Raw genomic sequence first — 23,297 nt, 5'->3', positions numbered from 1 at the left:
TAATAAATAATAATAATAATAAATAATTATAATCATAAATAATAATAAATAAAAATAATAATAAATAATAATAATCTTTGGTAACAGCTATTTAAAAAAAATTTTAAACAATAATAGTTCAAGTAAAATTAATATACATCTCTTATTAAAATAAACATAAACTTTTTAAATAGAAAAATAATGAGAATGAAAAATGCTTAATTCGTACGAAGTAGTCAACAAAGTTAATTAAAATATTAAGAATTACGAGTTAAAATCACTGAAAAACTAACAATGAGAAATAATAGCATTAGCCATTAAACTTAGGAATAGACTTTTTGAATTATTAAGTTTTGTATAACCATCAAAATTAAAATCAGTTTTGTTAAATATTACAAATATTAGGTTAATTAGATCTAAGAGAAACAGTTATTCATCATTGAAATATCTTTAATTTACAAAATCAATTCTTGATAAATTTTTTAATATGTATGAATTTATTTTTTAACTACTTTTTTTGGATTTTATATTTTAGTACAAATATAATTCCGATAAACTAACAGATTTTTTTAGTAATTATTAGACTGATTTTTACAATTAAGAATTACCAAAATATACTTTCGCTTGTAATAAGAACGTCAGAAAAATAAATAAATGAAACGGTATCCCATCTACGTCAAAGCGTTAGTCCATTTGATTAAATATGGATTTTTTTACTTAAATCATCAACAACAAATAGTTTTAAATAATTGTTTATTCCCCAAACTATCATAATCGAGACAAAATGGTTTTAATTAACAATACTAAACTCATTGAACTAGTTTGCTCTATGGCTTGAAACAATTACCAATTGAATAGATAAAACTGTCTCGTTCCGTAAGTGATATCTCAATTGCTGAATCTTTTGTGCAACGAATAACAATATACAATTCGCTTCAGTTTATCCTTACATTTCCTGGTAGCTACAGGCATTTACCAAAGACAATTGTAGGCATTTCTTCCCTTTGTAGACAAGGAATTGAATTCCAACTAAGTCGACAGAAGGGAGGACTTTGCTTGATATATTTCTCAAGCATCCCTCTTGAAAAGAATGCAAAGTATTTCCTCTAATCTTTTCTTGGTAAAGATCTCAAGGCAACAACGGTGTCTGCATCATATTCCCCCCGAAGCATTTTTATTTTTTTCATACTTTACCCAAGTAGTATTACATGCCCCGCAGCAACAAGAGCTCGGTGGATAACAGGTATCTTAGACCATACCTGTAATTTTAACTTTTAACCGTAAGGAGAAACATATCTTTAGATAGATTTTTCTACTTTTTTTATGGATAATTATGCGTGTAAGTTGATATTACGTCGTTGTACTTCAATAGAATCATTTAGAAAACTCCTGTACCATCCGACCTTCTAAAGAAGTGAATGAAATTGATGCAGAAAAAACGGTCATAAACGAAATATTTGTGGTTTAAATGAACTTACAGAAGGCATATAGCTTGACTGTAACTCTAACTATAATTAGTAACTTGGAGTAGAGGTAACTAATGAATTTGATGAAGAAATTTAAACTCTAATTTTTTGCTTTATTTAGTAACTTAACTTTTACAAGCATTTCCATAGTTAACTCCTACCAAACAAAGATACTATTCGCTTTGTTTTGAATTTAAATAAGGCATCGTAGTTAGCAAAATTAGTGATGAATTATTCTAGCCACATGAAAATTCAGACATTAAAAAAAATCATGAAATGTTTTCCGATTTTCAAAGCAAATTCAATAAGTACTACTAACTAACTATTACAAAAATTAGTAGCTATGTAGTTAATTATTTAACAACTAAAAAGTAATACATTATTTGCTTAATTTTCTACTTTAATAAGCTATTAAAAAATAGGCAATGAAAGTAACGGCCAGAGCTATTGTACTCGCACAAAAATAGAAACAAAAGAATAATGAAATCTTTTCAGATTTTCAAATCAAATTCAATCTGTTCTAATGATTCAAATGAAGACTTCAAAAATAAAAATGATAAAGGCTGATTTATAATTTAAATCAAATTATATTTCCTTGTTCCGTAAATTAAGTATAACACTTTCCATCTAGGTAGTCAATAGATATAAAATTTAGTAGCTATGTAGTTAATTCCTTAATTATTAAAAATAATAACACACTATTTGCTTAATTTTCTATTTTATTAAGCTATTGAAAAGAAGGCAGCGAAAGTAACGGCCAGAGTTATTCTCAACGCACAAAAATGGAGACATAAAAATGGAGACATAAAAAATAAAAATGATAAAAATTGATTTTAATTAAAATCAAATTCTATTTCTGTGCTCCCCAAATTAACTATTACATTTACTATCTACGTAGTTAATTCCTCAATAGATCAAAAATAATACTATATTATTACTTTAATTTTCTACTTAAATAAGCTATTAAAACGTAAGTAATGAAAGTAATGGTGATGAGTTATTCTCTCCGCTCAAAAATTGAGACATTAAAAAAATGATAAAGGGTGGTCTGAACTATCTCCACCCTTTATGACCTAAAACTACGAAATCTAGAAACACTTCATTAAAGTTCATGGACATTTTCTAAATCTTGGGCTTTTATAAAGAAATGTCAACATTAGAAGTTTTTTTTTTTTTTTTTCCTTCAAAGAAATCAAATGATAATGCTTACTTTAGGTCGATTAAGCACGACGTAACACCCTAGAAGACCTTTAGGTATTTTTACGCCCAGTAGCCTTTCGAGAACATTTCTGTTCTCTAATGTTTTCCTTGCCATGTTTTACGCCTAGAAATAAATAACAGTGGCAGGGATACTGTTATTTAAAAGTATTTCAAAAGGATACTGTTGTTTCAAAATTATAAATTCAAGTTTAAAAAATTACATTTGTCATTACCTTTTGATATAAAAAAAAGGAAAAAACCGTAAAATAATTATGGAAAATAATATTGCCTACCTACTAATGTTTGCCATTTTTAAATACGATTTGAAGTTAAATGAATAAACTTGTTTAATGTAGTGTTATAATCACCTCCCTTCAATATAAATATTTAAATAATTTACTTGACCTGATAATCATAATTATTTTACCTCTCATTTATAAAACAAAGAATAAAATATTGCATCCGCAATTAGTACGTATATTAATGATCAGTTATGCCATTAGCGCAGTTTTTGAACCTCGAGGCTTTGTTAATTTTTAGTAACCAATATATATCTTTGGAATTTTTACTAACCAATATATATCTTTGGAATTTTTAGTAACCAATATATATCTTTGGAATTTTTAGTAACCAATATATAGAATAATTCATTTGAATAAAATGAAGTGAAGCGTTTGGATAAATTTTTATAATTCATTAAAGATGAACATTTCCCTGTTTTTCATTTCAAATCGTTCAAAAAAAGGTTATTGTTATTTTATTTTTAAAAATTAAAACTTAACTGCAAAAATTTTAGTTTTTAATGATTTTATGGCTTTTCCAAAATTAATTTTCTAGTCAAAAAAAGGAGGAGCAAAGGAATTCATTACGAATAGCAACTTTCCTCAGATTGATGCGCTTCTGCTACACGAAAGTCTTTTCATTCATTTCTCTTACCAATAATTACATTAAAAAAAACTGCTTGTTTTCTATTAATAACGGCCAAAAAACGATACCAGAATAAATTAACAAGTCAAGCATTAAAGTTTCACTTCATTTACTTTACGAATCATTAATTTTCCCCAAGTATCGTGAAATTAAATGAGAACGTTCAACTTTGATATCCATTAGTTGATCACATTATTTATTCTCACATGATAACAATCATTTCAAAATCAGAGATTATATATTAAACAAGAGCATATAACATTAATTGAATCCGATTCTCAAGCCCTTTGGCTTGAGAGCAATTTTTGATTCCCCCAACGAAGCGTGAAAAAAATATGTTTTTTCTACAATGCCTCACATGTTACAAAGCTCACTGATTAACTTTAAAAATGAAGACCGTTACCATTCAAAGTCAATGAAATTTAGTAAAAAAATCACAACTTAAAATAGATTAAACGAATCAGGAGATTTAAAACGATTTTTTATTATGAAGTGGATTCGTAACAATAAAATACATCTAATATAAAATAGATTATAACATTAAGCATTATAAAAATAAAAACCGCCTGCTTTATGCGTGTTACTGTAAAATCCCTAAGTGTAGTAAATCCCAGATTTTATTGGTAAAACATAGGATTTACGACAGCTTCTTGGTAACTGATCCTAGGTTTTACAGCAAATGTTTGGTAAAAAGCCGAAATGACATCATATTAAAGCATATTTCGGGTTATAACCAAGTCACTTTGGTATTTACTAGACCTCTGGTCTACAAGACTTCTGGTTTTTACCATAACAACTGCAAAAGCCCGAAGTATAACACTTGACACTCCATGGTAAATTCTAGGCTTTCCCACAGAATGTCTTGGTAACTTTAGATTTTACCACAAATGGAGTCATATTAAACCCTATTTCTGACTTTAATCAAGCCACTTCAGTAAAAGTTAGGATTTACTGGTAAAACCTACGATTTACGAGACTTCGTATATGTTATTGTTATAACATGTATGGACAGTACGGATATTTAGCATAATTTTTAACTTGCTTTCCAAAAATATGTGGCTTAAGTATTCGTGTAAATCGATTCAAACCGAAACTCTCTCTTCTTTTCTTTTTTTTTTCTCTAAAAAGGTAGACAAAAGACTAAAAAACGCTTTTGGAATGGTTAACAAGTTTTTATATTATGTATCATGTAAAAGGATGGAAATGTTCCAAGATTTCATTGAATAATATTTCACTACAATCAATAACGCAGGTAACTTTTTGATGAAGATTATGGTCGCATAGTTTTGCTTTATATCGTTATGCTAATTCCAAATACCCTGTCGAACATTTTAACCATTTTATTTCCCAGAATGCATTTAAAGAATAAAGATCATACATGTTCTTAGTTGCGTAAATTTTTAGTGTTTCAATAAAAGTTAAATATATTTATAGTTAAGATTTAAATCTTATTTCCTACTGATGTTCATAACATCACAGGCTTTTTGTGAAAAGTTCGCTTTCATGAAACTGTGAAAAATCTACTCTTAATTTTGTGAAAATAGAGTCCTGACTTTGTAAAAGATTACAAAAATCAAAATTTTCAGACCATTCAGAATCAGGTAGAGTTAAGACTTTTTGTTAAAGTGGAATTGTGAAAAATTTGCATATAGTTTTGGATACAAGTAAAAATAAAATTTTGTTTATGTTAAAAAAAGATGCAAAAACCAAGGAATTTTTGTTTTGAAGTTTTGTATCAAAAACGTTATTGACTCATATTTTTCAAACGTTTCACGAACGGCATAGTTGAATAATTAAATATTTTGTGAGTGATTCGTTAACTAACCAAAATTTCTCCTAAAATGACTCCTGTATAACTACTTAATTTTTTCAAATACTTCTTAAGTTACTTTTTTCCTTAGTAATTTTATTGTCCTTATTTATTTATTTATTTACAAAATGCTTTAATTTTCTTAAGTCCTTCCGTACTAAATTATTTCCCCCTCCTTTCTATCATTTACCTTACTGTTTTTTTGTACACAAATTTTTATATTTTAACATTTTATTGATTAATCACCCTTTTTTAACAATATTTAAAATAACGAGTAGAAAAATGCATATTCTTACAGAACTTGATTATTTACTTTTCTCTGATTAAACAGTACTTATAATGCAATTTATGCTAAACTGTTTATTTACTATATCTACTTGAATAACATATAAGGAAAAACAGTTTAAAATTTCAATTAAATTAATTATTACAATATTTCTTTACTTACCTTCCTCTGAATTAATGCATAAAGTACTTATTAAGTGATAATGATTAAATTAGATTATCTACAACATCTATTTAAATAAGCAATTGAATAAAGACATTGTTTGAAATTCCACTTAATGCAATTATTATTTAATAGGCTATCTACGATACCTATTTAAAGAAATTATCGAATTAGTTATTAGCTTAGAATTATGGGGATTTTATCTGCCTTTTAAACAGCAGACAAAACTGTATTTTGAAGCTTAAAACACTAATACTTTCCGAAAAGGGAAATTACACTAATGCAACAATATTCAAACAACCGTAATCTCATTAACAACCAGAGAGTGCTTTTGAGAGATTACGATTTTCACGCTGTTATTTTATTTTTTTAAAGTGCTTTACCGTAGAGAAACTGTTAACACGTCTCAAGTACTTTTTATAATTATTGCAGATGCAACAGGTTGATTAGCAGAGCATAACAAATCGGGATGAAACAATAATGACAATGCGATTTAACTTTTTGAAGACGAGCACGATCGCAGGTAATGAGAAATTTGTAAGTTGTCCTTGTCAAATAGCTCCAGGTAAAACGGATTTTTAGACTTCCGTGTGAAAGAAAGCGGGGATCCTTTATACATCCAAGGTGATGAGAAATTTTTTGCACCGGAAATTGCCTGCATTTATTGCCAGCATTCCTTTTAAGCTACAAGTAAATTAATTTATAGGTTAAAAAGAAAATTATGATTTTTCCTCAAGGTTATATTCGTAAATTAAAATTATGAAATGTATCTAAAAAGAACGAAAAAACCTGGAACTAAACAAATCTGGAGGAGGAAAAAAATCAAACTTTTTCTAAAAATTCACCGCTTTTGTGAATTGTGTTCAGAATTCTGCAAATCTGTGAAAATGATGTCCAGCTCTTGTGAGAAAAAAGCATCTTCCAAAGAATTTTATTATTAAATTATGAATTAAAAAAGTTTGTAACTCCGTTTTTTTTTAAGATGGGTCCGTTTTCACGATAAACTATTTTGTGAAGGATCCACTTTAACAATAAACTATTTCGGGAAGGGCCGTTTTCAAACTTTTTTGTGAAGAAAATATTTCAGGATTAACTATTTAATGAAGGGTCCATTTTAATGATTAACTATTTTGTGAAGGGCTCGCTTTCACGATTAAATTTGTGTTCTTGCGAAGGATCAATTTTAACGATTAACTATTTTGTAAAGGGTCTGTTTTCTTGATAAACTTTTCATCAATGAAACATTTTCACAATAAATCATTTTGTGAAGGGTTAATTTTCATTATAAACTGTTTTGTGAAGTGTCCATTTTCACGATGAAGCATCTTGTGAAGTGTCCGTTTTCGTGATAACTCCTCGCTTTATGAAGGGTCTGTTTTAATAATATAAAAAAAATTGTGAAGGTCCCTTTGCTGGATCCATATTTTTCCTAAAACGAACCAAAATTACCTTCAATAGCATTTGTTACTTTTAGTATCGAGAATAAATTGCAGAAAAGAGTTGGTCAAAATAATTCATCCCAATTATTTATTAGTTACAATAAAATTTATAGTCGTTAAAGGCGCAATTGTATTTTTTCGCGTTAATGCGGTTGTGGTTATGTGATTTGCAGAGAACGATTACTATTATATATATACATTTAAAAAATAAAAAAAATTACGTTTGACACATAAATTTATTACAATTTTTTAAGCATAATAAATTTTCTAAAAAAGAGAAGAAAAAAATGCTGTCGTAAATAAAAATAAAACACGAATTCTAGAATGCCTTTTAGAGTAACTTTAAAAAAATAATAAATAAATAAATAAAAAATAAAGAGAAAAAAGAATAATAAAAAGCGATATTTTTTTCTATAATCCAGCAAACACGCTTTCAGTACGAGTATCAGAGACAAATCCCTGATTTATACATCAATAAGTCATATACTGAAAAAAAAACAAGTACGCTTCCCCGATTTCGCCTCTCTGTCATAAAAAGCACGAACCTTGTCCACCGCTATTTTCAGTGACAAAAGCCATAAAAATGAAAATAATTCTTTTGCAGAAGCAGGGCGTTTTCGCTTGATAGAGGAAGTTCAATAACGAAACCACCCAAGGATCCGGTTTTGTGGACAGTTATAACACTGTCAGCAAAAAAACTTTATATAATTTCAATTAGAAATTCAATCAGGTGTCAAGTAATTTGAAAATAACAATAAAAGTTTTAATTTAGACCTTAAAAAAAAATATTTTTTTCTTAAACTGTTAAGTGTCGATTGCTGTTGGCAAAAATAATACGCAACAACCGCCTATTTGGTTATACAACTTTAGTTCATGTTTCCCTTAAGAGCTAATTCGACCACCTAGAAAATTTTCTATCTTTCAAAATTCCGGAAAAAGTTAAAGGGACTGTTGTGACTGAGAACCAACTATTTATTTTACATCAGAAAAGAGAGAATTTTTGGTTAAATTTTTATTTCCCTAAACTCTAAAAATAATTACAACCATTTATTGCTCTTAGTAATAAAATTAAAACCATACCACTGTATTTTCCTCCACATAAATATTAAGCTTTTTTATAGTTTCATTAATATATATTTTCAAACTTCGAGTCGAAATTTATGGAAAAAAAATTTATACATATTAGGAGACCCAAAAAGCTTTTAAACCAAGTAAACATAAAAAGGCTACTGAAATCTAAAGCAGTACTGAAATAACCAAAGCATGATTGATTGCTGTTCAAGGAACAATGACTGGTTAAAAGATAATTATTAAAAATAAGTCTAATTAGGCAATCAAACTGGTTATCAATCTCGTCTACCTCATTAGTGATTCCTGAGTTTTTAACAAAATTTTTGTTTCTTCCTCGCTTACTTAAATATTAATTTGTAATGTATAGGCTTTTCTTTCTGCATGATTGGAACAGATTCCAAAAAGGTATATTACAGCCGGTGTTTACGGAACACCTTATATGTTTACGCTTAATCGAAAAACTTAAGTATCCGTTCAACTTTCATAAATACATAATAATTATTATAAATAATAATTTAGAAGATACCAGTTGATTTAATAAACATTGTCAGAAATAACTAATTTTATTTTAAAACGGACATACATAAGGCGACATTTTAAATGTATGTAAAAAAAAAATGACAAACGAAAAATAACCAAAATTACAGTATTTGGGTTATTATTTATAAACTCTAATCCAGTACAAATAAAACTAATATAATAGGGAATTGCTCTTATTCTTAGCTATATATTTCAATAAACAGCGAAAACCAAAATTTAAAAAATAAAATAAAAAATCATGTTCCAAGTGTTTTAAAAACAAAAACATGAAATGGAAAGATACATTGGTGCTATAGACCTTTTAAAAGATGAAAAAAAAATGGAGGAATGACTCATGAAATATAATTTCAGATGCAAATCAAATAGACAATGGCAATAAACGGGATTCAAAAGAGTTCTTTGGTCATGTTTATGAGTCATTCTTAGCACCTGTCGTGCCGCTGAAGCCCCCATCATATTATAGTGCCGCTGCGCATGAGTAAATACATTAATATGCCACACACATTTTGAACCCTAAATATAGCCTGTATTTAATGCTTTTTTTAAATGGCAGGTTCCTTCATTTTTCAAATAATAAAACATAGTAACAGACATAAGCGCAGCGTGAAATAAAAATTATTTTCTATGAGAGGTGCGTAAGCAGTTTTATTTATTTATTTTATTAAAAAAAAAAAAAACAGTTTTGTTAATTTTAATTTAACACTCTCATTTTATTTTTATCATTTATTTTTTGTATAAAAATGTTTGTTTTCATATATGGTGGAAGAAGGTGTCAAATAATATTCAGAAAAAAAGCGAAAATTCGGAATTAAAAACATGTTTATATTGAATGAATGAAACTTATTTTTCTACTAGGTTAGGTTAATAAAACGGTTAATTATGCGGAAAAAAAATAAAAGTGCTAACGATGAGGTTTATAAAAAGGTAGGCCTCAGCGATGTTTAAGAAGAATTTTGTCAAACGATCCCATGCCAGCAGAAAGTTTCTAGTCAGATCATACCTAATATAATCATTTGATATTCCTCTTCAATAACAATTTTTAACCATGGCCATTTGATGAAAGAAAGATTTCCTCTCAACAGCGTAGAGAGCATCCTTGTTATTGGAAAAGAATTATGAGACACGAAAAGCATCTTTCAAACAACGAACAATTGACTCAATAACCATAAATTCACAAAATTTGTGAAGGAAATTTCAGGTTTTATTTATCTAAAATCTAGAGCCCTAACTAAAAGACAAAAAAAAAATTAATAAAAAATCGTTTGAAAAGTTAAATTCTGCTACAAGAAGCAATTTAAGGGGCATATAAGACATGAAAAACAAGTTTGAACCACCGATTGACTCAATAACCCTGAAACCGCATAATTTGAATATAAAGTCTAAATTTTATTTATCTAAAACCTTTAATAAAAGAACAACAAAAAAAACAACTTTTTTTTTAGTTGTAAGAAAATGTGGAAAGAAAATTCAGGGAAATCCCGCACCCCAAAAATTTTAAGGGACACATAACATGAGACAAGAAAAACATCTTTGGATCATTCATTGACTTGATAACCATTAATCCACAAAATTTGTGAAGGAAATTGAAATTTTATTTATCTAGAATTAAGAAAATCCTTACTCATAAAATTCAAACAAACTAAAATTTAACAAACAATTTTAAAAAAATGGTTAGAAAACTCATTAACATCCTACATCTGGAAGCAATTTAAGGGACGGGAAATCTCCAATAAGAGACACTTGACACATAAGAAACATGTTTGAATTACCGATTGACTCAATATCCCCAAATTCACAAAATTTGTATATAAAACTGAGATTTTATTTATCTAAAACTCTCATTAAAAAACAAAAAAAAAATTTAAAAATTGCTAGTTGTAAATAATTACGAAAAGAAAACTCAGAAACATCCCGCATCCAGAAGCATTTTAANAAAAAAAAAAAAAAAAAAAAAAAAAAAAAAAAAAAAAAAAAAAAAAAAAAAAACAGTTTTTTCAATTTTAATTTAACATTCTCATTTTATTTTTATTATTTATTTTTTGTATAAAAATCTTTGTACTCATATATGGGGGAAGAAGGTGTCATATAATATTCAGAGAAAAAGCGAAAATTCGGATTTAAAAACATTTTATATTGAATGAATGAAACTTATTTTTCTACTAGGTCATGTTAATAAAACGGTTTGCAAAAAGAAAAAAAAGTGCTAACGATGAGGTATATAAAAAGGTACGCCCCAGCGATGTTTAAGAAGAATTTTGTCAAACGATCCTATACCAGCAGAAAGTTTCTAGTCAGATCAATCCTAATATAATCATTCAATTTTCCTCTTCAATAACAATTTTTTTTCTTCTTCCATGGCCATTTGATGAAAGAAAGATTTCCTCTCAACAGCGTAGAGAGCACCCTTGTTATTGGAAAAGAATTATGAGACACGAAAAACATCTTTCAAACATCTAACAATTGACTCAATAACCTTAAATTCGCAAAATTTGTGAAGGAAATTTCAGGTTTTATTTATCTAAAATCTAGAGCCCCAACTAAAAGACAAAAATTAAAAAAAAAAATGGTTTGAAAACTTATTACGATCCTGCAACAAGAAGCAATTCAATGGGCATATTTGGCATATAAGACATGAAAAACATGTTTGAATCACCGATTGACTCAATTACCCTGAAACCACAAAATTTGAATATAAAATCTAGACTTTTATTTATCAAAAACCCGTATTAAAAAAACAAAAAAAAATTTAGTTGTAGGAAAATGTGGAGAAAAAAATAAGGAACATCCCGCACCCCGAAAAATTTTAAGGGACAAAAAAAACATTTTTGGATCATCCATTGACTTGATAACCATAAATTCCCAAAATTGATGCAGAAAATTGAAATTTCATTTATCTAGAATTAAGAGCCCAAAACAAAAAATCTTTAAAAAAAATGGTTAAAAAACTCATTAACATCCTACATCTGGAAGCAATTTAAGGGACGCATGACTGCATGACACACAAAAAACATGTTTGAGACACCGATTGACTCAATATCCCTAAATCCGCAAAATTTGTGAATAAAATTGAGATTTTATTTATCTTATAACATTTACTAAAGGACAAAAAAATTTTAAAAAAAATTGCTAGTTGTAAATAAATATGAAAGAAAACTCAGAAACATCCCGCATCCAGAAGCATTTCAAGGGACACGTGATATACGAGATGGGAAAAACAACTTTGGACCACCCATTGACTTGATTACCATAAATTCACAAAATCTGTGAAGGAAATTGAGATTTATTTATCAACAAGTCGAAAAAAAAATTTAAGCAATGAGTAAAATTTAGGGCAATTTTCTTAATAAATGTTAAAATAGATTAATTCTTATGGGGCTAGAAAGATTAGGGATGTCTTATGTATTTCTGCTGCTCAAAGATAAACAATACATTTAATTAATTACGCATTTAATTTGTACAACTTTTAATATATGGGAATATAGTACATTATAGCACATTGCCTTTCATAATTTTTTTGATTAAATTAATTACACTACAACGATTTAAAATCTTATGATGTCTCCTCTTCTTCTCCATACTGATTTAAAATCTTCTCCTTACTGATAATTTTATTATGAAAAATTTTTTATAATAAAATTATCAGTACTTTCAGATCTTATGATTTTGTGCTATAATTATGTCTACTCACAAAATTGCCTTCTCAATTTTTAATACGCAATTTTACTAAATAAAATGCTGAGTTAAAGCATTTTCTCTTCGTTGTAAGGGACATTTCTCATGAAAATATAAAATATCTCACCGATGTCCTTTCATCGTGGTAATCCAAGCAATAAAAAAACTGTCAACTCGGAGGCACTTGCAAATTCAATAAAAAAGCACAATTATAAATTCACATGCTACATCAACAAAATCGTTTATAAGTTCACTTCGCAAAACAAGTTCTTTGGCATAGTGTTTTTGAGTGTATCCAGTTCGGAAAGAAGAAGAAAAAACAACTGGTAAAAAAAATCGTCTGAAAAACAGCGTAAGTTCTACCCACCTATTGGGTACAACTATTACTACTGCCGCTCAATTCTGTGTGTATACTACACACACGCGTTTTACCTGCTAGGGTTACCTTTCAAGACAGTGAAGTTCTACAACTTTTCCATCACTTTTTCGTCGCCAGATGTAACGCCAACAAGTAAAAATCTGGCGCGGATTTTAAATGATGTTGGAAACACTAGACTGTTTATTTTTCAGATAAAATCGAGAAGGAGATATTATTTTTCGCAATAAATTTTGCGCGGGTCATTGAAACAAAATAAAAGTCGCACACATGCTGAACAACAAACAAAATGTTTTTTTTTCCCCGATAAAATGTAAACCAAGAAAAGAAATTAGAAACTAAAAACACATTTTACAAGCAAAAACAGTTGGATTAAATAATAAAACCAGTAAGTCTAGAGAGAAATAAACAAGGCAGATAGAAATCTGTTTGAACTATAATTTACTTTCTTTGTTACTTTCACTTAGAAAACTGATAATTTTTTAGACAACTTTTATTTCTTAATCAGTTAATAAATCTGTAACTTTTATTAAAAGAAAATATGATTTCGATTATACTAACAATTATTCGACTATGCCCCCCCCCCTCCTTCATCAATGATGACCTACTTTAATGATAATGAATTTTATATATCCTGATCAATGTGGCTGATAATTCCAAAATACTTTCTTTTCTTTTTAATTTGTGCTCTGTTTCTATGTGTTATGTTTTCTAATGTTAAAGGTAAATTTTTTATGCCGATTTACTGGAAACATTATAATAAAATTTAAAAAATTTTATTTCAAAGTTTTAATTATTTATTGCGTGAAATATTGACTTAATATTTATTCCCTCAATTTTAAATGTAGTTTTTTGAAAAAAAAAGCCTAAAAATAACGGAGAATAATGATAATTTGTTTAGAAATATAATACCGTGTTCTTGGAATAATTTTCTTTTTTTTTAGTGTCAATCTTAAATTTATGTTTAAGATATAATTAACTTTACATCAGTAGTAAATTGTACAAAATTTGAAGGTAAAATTTAACAAATTTTAAAGCAATTTTCCCCCAACAATAAAATAATAATAATTTCAAGATAACATTTAGTTATTTATTCATTATTACAAATGTATAATAGAATAATGTATAATAAAATAATGTAAATAACTACTACTAGTTTTATTAAAGAAGTTTTCGCAATTACATTACATAAAGATCGACAACATCAATTTGTTACATTAGTATCCATAGTAACTTGGTATATATGTATCATGAAATTTCTCTGAACAGCATCGACAATTAACAAAAGAAATTTAGCTAAACACTTATAATTTTCAAGAGGAATAACTTTTTACGGTAGAAAAAAATACATTCATAAATGAATTTGAAAATTTTTGTTGGGAAACTTCACGCTTGCATTTATTTTTTACATACATTTTAAAAAATATTTAAACAAAGTTATTTCTCACGTTTACCATTAAGAACATAACAAACACATTTACATGAAATCAGAGTCTTTTGAGCCCATTCGCCTTTTCCAAATGCCAAACGGCAAAGTTAAATATCTATAAAATTGCTTCATTTTCACGCGGCAACATTAAAGACGTATCAAATTTCAGTTAGTGCAGGTGGATCTGTCATGAAATAATACTACTTGGTAATCGAACAATTGAATGTAGATGAAAAATAATGGAGTTGAAAAGTAATGGAGGTGAAAAAATAATACCATAAATAAGGTGAATAAAAGACAAAACTAAGCAAAGAAAGAAAGAAAAACAATTTTAAAAAAATTGTGTTAATATTAAAGTTACGTTTAATCTTAACAAAAACTAATAACTCCTACGGATAACTTCTTCATCATAAATGCTTCATTAATATTTTTAATAATCTCACAAAACCCTAACTTTTTTTTCAAGCATTGATTATGTTCAATTTTTTAGCTTTAAGTTGCATAACTGCTTTTTACAGGGAAGAAAAAATAAATGAATTATTTAGTAGAAAACAATTTTATTACCTTGTAGAATTCGAAGTCAAAACGTTAAAGGTGGGGCGAAGCAAACGGAGGAAGAAAAAATTTTTTTTAGCCACATCAGAGTTAACATAACTTTTTCTTACATTTTTAGTTTTTAAATGAAGGTGGTTTGTAATTAAAACTTTTTCTTCACTTCTTTGACGTTAGATATTTTTCTCGAGGCTATTTGAACATTATGTATCCATTTACCAAGACAAATATTGTAATTTGAATTGAAAAAATATACAACAGTTAGTTGAATGTATCTGACAAATACAATCTGGTGTATTTACTAGAACTTGTTACAACATAAAACAAACTGCTATCGCTGTTTTAATATTAATGTGTTAATGCATGTTTTATAATCGCATTTTTTGTTAGATATACGGTAATACTAGTTATAAACGATCGCACAACTATTAAAATAATATTGAAAAAAATTACTCCCAAATAAACCTTTGTATAAAGAAACATACAAAAATACCCGATATATAATTTCTGGAAAAAAATGAGATTTGCCATTTTGAAAATCGTTTGCCTAATAGAATATGTCGTTATCTATTTATTTATGTTCGAATTTTGAAAAATTTTGTTAAAAATAGCGCATGTTTATAAATATAAAACTAATTCATTTTGAATTATAAAATTAATTTAAGAATATTTCTTTTTAAAAAAAAGTGAGAGCAAAGCTAACCTGAACATTAACAACAAAGTAGAGGATAAAAGTTAAAAATAAATAACTCTAAAAAGTTGTCTAGTGCTATTCAAAATTAAAACTCGTCTGCAATCAATAAACGTGCAATAAGATGAGCTGATGAAAAATTCATTTTTCTGAAATATAATATGAAATCTTAAAACTTATTTAATTTCAATCAATCTGAATAAAAATATTTATGAAATCTTCATACTTATGTAACTTTTCGGAAATGAATTTCCTATACGATATCTAAACTTTTTGATATTTATTATGGAATTAGTGCTCATCGAAGAATATGATTCTACACAAATCTTATACCAGACGTTGGTAAGTTTCTTCCTTTCAATTTTTTCACTAATGTTCTTCCATTTATAAAAACGCTTGATATTTATTTTTTAACTTATTAATTATCTTTGTTCTTTTCGTTATAAGCCAATTTTATACACTGTGAAATAATTGTAAAATTCTAAAAAGATACAAATAACTATTACGAATTTTTTTTACATACAAATTCTTATCCATAGTTTGAAATAAAAATTTCATTTAAAAATATAAAGATAAAAAATTTATTTTGAAAATTACAAGGTTAAAATTTTCCTATTACAAAACTATAAGGTTAAAATTTTCATTTGAAAACAAAAAATTTAATTTGAATAGTACATATAAGGTATTTTATTAATGATTATAACTCCTGGCGCGAGTTATAAATTACTTTTAACTGTATTGCATTGCGTTCCTAAAAATATGAACTAAATGATTCTTTCGATTAAATATTCTAGCTGGATTGAAGTAGTATTGAGAAAATAGATACGAATTCATTTTGATATTGATTACTTTAGTCAACATGGGGAAAATGGCGATTACTGATGCAGAATAATCCAAATCATTATCATTGCATTGTTATCATTATCAATCGTTCTATTGACTTACAGAGGAATAAAGTTCACGTATACTCGGGATATGTTTTTACATAAAGAAATGTTATCCGTGTATATTTCTCTATTCATGCACGACATTCCATACATATTTGTTTTCAGGAAATAAAGAGAAGAACTTGGTTCTTAAGCTCTTTTCTCACATAAAAGATTACATAAAACAAGTACATAATCTTGAATTAAAATGAATAATTAATTGCTTATTAATTCTAGAGGCCTATGACTAAATTTCTTAATCATCTTTTTTGCTGTTTAAACCTATAGTTGTTTCAACGTGTTTCATCACTGACTATATGGCGATCACGAATAATAAGTAGTTATTGCTAATAGTTTGATTAAACGGCCATATTTTCAAATTTATTATGCATAATTATTTGAGACACATAATTTCTAAATTTCTTTACCTCCTTATTTACTATCTAACCGTGCTTTGCATTTTTTCCTCTCTGATTACAGAGCTTGCATGTATAATGTTTAAATTATTTTATAGTTACGGCAAATTTGATAAACAATTTAATTCAAAAACGGCATATTTTGAAAAACAAAATTGAAAAAATAGCCCTCAAGTTAAGAAATAATTGGTTAAGTTATGATACATCAACTTATATGTAGCAATACACCATATATCGCTATATACAATAGATACAAGTCGTTAAAATAACTATCTTCCACATGTAACATTAGACACATACCAAGTACCAAGCATAGACTAGACACTGATAACGAATTCCTTAAAAGCCACGTGTTTAAGACTTTACTTAATCAAATTGTTAAGCTATTTGCAAATTGGATTTGCTATATGTTATCATGAACTAGGCGCCTAGTTACCTGCTGTGAATTTTCACTGAACAGTAGAATCGTCAGTAAACTTCACTGACAAGGACCGTTCTAGAACTAACAGATGCCGGAGACATCAGTAAGATAAGAAAGCTTTAGCAAACTTCGGGTTACTACTATCATCATGAATTTTTTTTTTCTGATGTGGAAAGCTATTTTTTCCCTCGATAAATAAATATTTATAACTTTACTTAAAAATATTGAAACGAAATGTTATTTCAATTCTTATACCTATTAATTACTTTAAACTGTTTTTTTTTCCTTAATGAACAGAAGTACACACAGTGCTACAGAACAGTGAACAGTAGTAACTTTTCTAAGTAATCATTTTTTAAAACAACATTTAGACAACATTATGTTTCTAACAAATTTGGTGACCTCACAGCCATAATTTAATATTTTCGCTAACCAAACGGGCGGGTATATTAAGTACTATTTTTGCTTGCATCATACTGTGCATGAAGCTGATTGTTAAGTTCTAAATAATTTAACGGATCTCTTTAACTGTAATTTATAACAGCACTTTATTATTATTTGCACAAAAAATAATAATTGCAAAACGGTTAATACTTCTAAACATCTTTTAAATAACTTCTTTATTTTAAAATGTAGAGCAGAATTACATTACAATTAGTATAAAAAAAAAACAATTCTGTTAGTTTTTAATCAAAAGCGTAATAATAGCAATACAGGAATATTAGTTTTATGTTGATGATGACCAAAACAATATGGAACTGAATGAGGGAATACTGGATCCTACCACGTGATTTTCCAGCCAATAAAAATGCACCGACAACAACGGAGAACTGTGACCATTATGTTTTTATGTAATATGGAGCTTTTTTTGCCTTTAAGAAATAATATTTGTAGTTTGTGACATCAAATATGTTTAAAGAAAAAGTTGGTAATATAACATAAAATATGTCTACGTAATATGGTTCGGGAATAAATATAAATTACAGTGTAAATAAGCTATGTGCTATGCAAATAAGATTTACTATTTCAATTGTTATTCAAATAGATTAAACATGGAGAGAATTAAAGGTGCTGTTTGTAATGAGGTCAAAAATAATGCAGACATTCTTGGTAATTTTTAAAAATATTCTTGTGCCATGATTATTAAAACTAAATACTAGAATTTCTATTGAAGCAGGGCAGTAGGAAATTTTTTTTTTCTGTGAGAGTTTCCTCAAACATCCTGATTTGGAAAAACTCTATAATTAATCCTTTACGGTAAGATTTAATAATAAAAACATGAAAATTTTAAGTTTTATCTTCACTGTTCAGAAGAGAATTATCAAGAAACAAAAAGTTTTTTTAAAAAGAGAAAAATATAGAATAATATTTTTCACCTTGAATTATTTCGATTTTTTTTTTTTTTTTTTTTTTTTTTTTTTTTTTTTTTTTTTTTTNGAATCTTGGTCTTTCTTTTATTTTTTTACAATATTTTTATTTATTAATTTTTCTTCAGCCGTAGAATAAAAGTTCCACTTAACAAAATAATTGGATAAAAGGGTTCTAGGAAAAACAATTTGAGAAAGAAACAATACATACTTCTTCTTTAAATTTTTTTTAAAGTAAAAAATGCTCAAAGAATGAAAATTGATACACAAACAATGCGCTAATTATTTAGACAATCCATACAATGACATCTTTATAAAGTAAAGACATATCGCCAAATGAGCGATCGAGTATACAATAATTCTACTTTGTTTTGTATGCATAGTGACAAGCTTACCTGCGTTGGCACGAAGCCAACTTTCAGATCGTAGAACTCTTCCGCCAATGAAAATGGCGAGAAAAAAGTCTCGCAGCTCTTCAACATCTCTTTAACTCTGACCTCGCAGAAGATGAGACGAAAGTTTTATTTTTTTTTTATTTATGTCCCGCAGGCCACTCAACCCTGAAGCTAAAGTTGATTTTCGTAGGGGTTTACCACTCCTATTACAAATCTCAGGGTTTCATATTCTTCCTGAATTTCGGTTATGTATTTTATCTATTGCTGCCCTGACAATATAAAAAATACTGATTTTTTTCTCTTTTGGAATCGAAAAGACGTAAACAAGTGGTACTCGCTGTTTTTTAAAATTAATTTATCTTAAAATCAACTATTTTTTTCTTTCGAATCAATCAATAAATATTTTTAATTACATTTTATACATATATTTTACTATTATTAATAAGATTTATTATGAACTGCACAGTTATGATCTATTGATTTTTTTTCTTTTATAAACAAATCAATTAAGTTAAATACTGGTACAAATATTGTATAATTCTATAAAACAAAAAAATTCAAGGCCTAAATAGCAGTCAAGAATCCTCAAAATAAACACCAAATATGGTGATGACAAATAAGAATTTTTATCCATTCATTTTAAATCATTGCATCTCAAAACAAGACGTAAAGTGTACACACAATTATATATGCTGTTACAATTGGGGCTCGATCATAAATCCATTACATTCTATGAAATTATTTAAGTAAATGCCAGCAAGAAAGGAAATAGCAAAACTTAAAAAAAAAAAATTCTAGCTATGAAACTATAAAAAGAGAATGTTTTAACAGTATCCAATCGAATTTTTCAATTCAAAACAAATTCAACAATTAGAAAATATGTTTCCCTTATAAGTATTCTCAGCATTTATTGCAGCTATTTGTTTTCATTTCAATGAAAATCAGAATTCGTATTCTTATTTTATTCCTTATCGGCGCATGCATACTTCGAAATCAAATTCAAAGCTAGACTAATCCAGACCCGCAAAATTCAACTATCTGACATTCCAAGACGTTATAAAATGTTGAAAAAATTCATTAATTCCTCTAAATGCTTTCAAAATATGTACCTAGTAATGTGTAGTCTATGTTTGGTTAACATATTCATATACTAATGAATTTTATTTATACAAGTAGTTAGTGGTATAATAGTCCGGAAAGAAGTCGGTCCTTTAGAATACCATAATCAAAAGAAAATTAAGGCTGTTTTCGAAGGCTCCGTTATGTGAAATATTATTTTTTTTGCGAATAATATACTATTTTCATAACTACTGTTAATTTGCTGCAGTTACTCATGACCGTTAGGCTAAGTTTTGCCTATCTAAAGTCAACGCTGTCTATTCTTATTAAGAAATTGGCGCAAAAGGTCAATATGGAGAAAAGCCACAGTTTTGTAAAAATAAAAAGCGTTTGTGGTCTAATTTTTTTAACATTTAAGAACTTACTCCAATGCTGCATTATCTAGGCTTATAAAAATTTGCAAAAACTGAGAAAAAGACAGTGATTTTGATAATTTTCATCTCGGCGGAAAAATTTCACCAAAATAACAATTTTTTTTAAAAAAATTAATAACTTTTAAATTATTTAAGTCATTTGTTCGTTCTAAAGCCCAGATAATTTTTCACGAAAAGATGATATATCAGGGTGCGTAGCGTTTTTAAAAAGTGCTTAATGGTGCTTAGTTTCGCTTTTTAAAAGTACTTAAAGGTGCTTTTTTCATTGGGTGTTTTTAAAAAGTGCTTAATTTACCCTCTTTGAAAATGAGATTTTTCCTTTACCATGTTGATTTTCGCTACGAATTATGCAAAAAGACACTGTTTACATTGTTCTATTCAACGTTTTCTTAATTAATTCAATCCCAATCTATTTCGGCGTATTGTCAGTCCATAGCGTATGAAAACGCCATTTGTTTTACATGATTCAAAATTTCATGTTTTTTGACAATTGTCAACAATGCCATAAGTTTTTTTATTTTTTTATTTATTATTATTTTGACATGATAAAACCGTCAATTATCAAAAACTTTCCAACCCTGCCTAATTATGATATTTTTTTAAAGTGCTTAAAAATATTTTTTGAGTGCTTAAAGGGGGCTTATTTTTTGTTGAATAATTTGGCTGCGCACCCTGTATATATAGTTTAAAATCATCGCTTTGCTTCAAGTGTAAGTCATTTAAACTACAGGTTTTTTTATTTTCCTTGTCGACGAAGCTTCAAAAAACCTTGTTAAAGAATAACCTTCAAAAAACATTGTTAATGAATAACCGAGCATGTTGCTGGTTGGCCATCAGTGTAGCACGCAAAAACTTATTCAAAATTCTAAGGAAAAAAAAGTTATAAACAATTATAATGTCGCCTTTTAAAATTAGTCAAACTCTGCAGAAAATATATTGAATGCTAAAAATTCATTTATGCAAGATATTTTACAAATTAGCATGGTTTCACTGTCAGGAAAAGATTTTCGTATCCTAATCTGCAGCAGAATAATCAAGCCTTTTCAACTTTTCGAGCGGCCCGCGAGAAATTAAAAGAAACATCACATAAAAGAACCACGTGGAAGAGTATAACTTGTAGCCACCCCCAAAAATATTTGTTTAAATCCCTTTGGCATTATATATTCAAAAACCAAATTTATTATTCAAAATTAAATATTTCCAGTTCTTTTTAAATCCTACACATAACCTGACTGATTAAAACTTTACAACCTAAATTTTACAACAAAAAAGCCTAAATTTTTATTGTTTTATTTATATATTATTTTGTAAAAATCTCCAACTTAGATTTATATTAAAATGGATACTCTTAAAATTTTGCCTAAAAATCTTTTAATTAACATAAAAGTAGCAGTTTTTTAATATTTTTTTACACATAGAAAAATTTAAAGTGTCACTTATTACTGTTTTTTGGTACTTTTCCATTTCTTTGGCGCAGAGGATAAAGTCGCCATTGCAAAGTTACTAATTAAAAGTAAATTCAATTGTTATTTTGTTTTTTTAGTGACGTCTTTTTAAAAAATAAATAAATAAATAAAATAGCCGAAATTATTTGCCGGTTAAATACAAAAATACCCTTTCTTTTCCGAAATTAGCAATTTTCTTAAAAATTTTGGCGATGATCCACCTTTGTAATTTGATTACTTCTTTTTATAATTTTGAATAAGTTTTTTAAAAGACAAAAATACTAATTCTAACTTGTGAGAAAAAGTAAACGAATGCTAATTAAAATATGAATCAGTTTCACTTCGCATCCATTACAGTTGTTAATTAAAGTAAACAATATAAGATCTCAACCATTAAAAAAATGTTTAGTAGACAAATTAAAATCTTGAAACTAATTAAAATCTTTAATGCTCAAAATATTTATCTTAGCACTTTAACAATTGGAGCCACTCCTCAAGAAGTTACAATTTGCTGAATGTTTGATTTTTACATTTGGATTAAAAACAGTTATTTCCTGGCCAACCAAACAAAGCACTTAATTTATTTTGACCTTCAGATAGATGGAAATTTAATTACAATACATTTCTCTTTGTTTACCAATTATTATGATAATTGCGAAGTTTAACTAGGAAGGAGAACTTTAATGTACATTTCTCACGGAAAACGATGACTTTATAAATCAAACAAATGACACAGTTTGAGGAAAAGTGACTTAAATGTTTATGTTTAAAATTAAAACTCTAAAGTTGTCATAAACTTATGATAATTAGTTAATAAAGTGATAACACGGTCAATTGTGTTATATGAATCTGAGTCATGGACTTACACTGAAAGCGATTCGGATGTTTTAAGATTAAGCATATGGGAAAGGATTTTATAGAAGGTTCTCGGCGAAATTAGTGAGGATTGACATGGAAAGATCAGAACAATTAAAGAGATTTGAGGTAAATATAAGGTACTAGACTAAAAAAATAAAAAGAGTCCAATAGTTTCGACATCTAAGAATTGACTCGGAAAGAAATGTCGAAAAATTATTAGTCAGAAAACCAGGGTCAAAATCTGAAGTAAGACGAAATTACTTAAAATTATCATTCTCAAAAAAAAAGTCAACCAACAGAAAAGAATGGTCCAAAATCTTAAACAGGGTGCGTAGCGTTTTTAAAAAGTGCTTAAAGGTGCTCATTTTCGTTTTTT

At 27.6% G+C, this 23,297-nt stretch overlaps 1 protein-coding gene across 2 annotated transcripts in view; it reads right to left on the bottom strand.

Moving 5' to 3' along the window:
• LOC107448674 (uncharacterized) overlaps positions 1 to 13,010 on the bottom strand; it is a 53,177-nt gene extending 40,167 nt beyond the window's left edge. The window contains exon 1 of one of the 2 annotated variants that reach the window (XM_016063971.4): positions 12,680 to 13,010. The gene's annotated coding sequence lies outside the window, so the exon portion shown is untranslated. Of the gene's footprint in view, positions 1 to 2,655; positions 2,675 to 12,679 lie in introns of those variants that run through there. The other variant, XM_021146330.3, reaches the window with a different exon arrangement.
• Positions 13,011 to 23,297: the final 10,287 nt, after the last annotated feature.

Source organism: Parasteatoda tepidariorum, chromosome 8 (genome assembly GCF_043381705.1).
Source record: "Parasteatoda tepidariorum isolate YZ-2023 chromosome 8, CAS_Ptep_4.0, whole genome shotgun sequence".
NCBI lineage: Eukaryota > Metazoa > Arthropoda > Arachnida > Araneae > Theridiidae > Parasteatoda > Parasteatoda tepidariorum.
The sequence above is the reverse complement of the archived record's forward strand: the minus strand, read 5'-3'. Positions and strand labels throughout refer to the sequence as shown.